Raw genomic sequence first — 1,217 nt, 5'->3', positions numbered from 1 at the left:
TGGAGTTCCTGTCAGTCACCACATCTCAACATGCAACCACTGCATTAGTTATAATCATAATATCATAGAAAATAATCCACATGTCAAGTCTTGCATGTCATCATGAGAACATAACAACATTGTTAATCATCACCTTCTGAATAGTAAAGTACTGCATACTCTTACATATCATAAAATCAACATGCGATTACCAAATAAAATACCCTCATAAATTATAACATCAACATATCAACATAAAAGACATTTCATGACATCATATAATAAATGAAGCACATGTTAATATAACCTCAGATCATAACATCATAATCCCCATGCCACATTATGTATATCATATCCATCATGAGCATTAAACATCATTATCATAACAAATAAATAAATAAGCACCACATATACATCATTAGCTTCTCATTAGAACTATATACATTTAACACATACCATCATATCATGAAACATCATTAATATGATAATCATCTCAATACTTATCAAATATAGAACAACAATACACTATAATATTTCTTATCATGAATTGATTTCATTTACTTGTATAAACAATGAATGCTAACTATGAATTTAGATTTTTCAACATCCCTCTAGGATCTATGTTAGGATGTGGTCCAACCCTAAACATGATTATGTTATCTCATGAGTACTACTAGTGTCATGTTTTCATCAAGATGCCAATTGTTGTCCAATAATAATTTCCTCTTCTTTCAGTAATAAGTTCACAATTTGCAAGATACACATAACCACACTAAAATATGTTACAGTTTTGATATAGTCTCTTTAATTGCAAGTTTCACCATTTAGAGTCTTGATCTCTAGCTAGTTTATTACTAGCTTTACCATTATTCCTTAAACCAATGTTTCACTTCCAATACATTGACTCATTTAATCCAAACACATAACTCATCAATGACATACCAACTTCTTACTCTTCACATTAATTGTTTTCTCATTAGTCTTTAAGCCTCATCTCATGACAAAATGTATCTCCTTTTCCAATGATAAACAATTATTATCCTTAATATTTACCTTTAAACATTTTCCTAGTTTATCACTTGTTATTCTTAACAAATTACAAGCGCACACAACTCCGCCTCTAGCCCTCTACCTCTACCTCATGCCCTTTCCCACACACCTTCACTACAACATGACAATAAATCGAGGGGTATGACTCCCACTATGATGTAGGAGCATCTGACCCCCTTAATCAAAAT

The sequence above is a fragment of the Pinus tabuliformis genome, chromosome 6 (assembly GCF_031772625.1).
Source record: "Pinus tabuliformis cultivar Carrire ecotype Pingquan chromosome 6, CPIR1, whole genome shotgun sequence".
In the NCBI taxonomy this organism is placed as follows: domain Eukaryota; kingdom Viridiplantae; phylum Streptophyta; class Pinopsida; order Pinales; family Pinaceae; genus Pinus; species Pinus tabuliformis.
Note: the sequence above shows the minus strand (reverse complement) of the source record.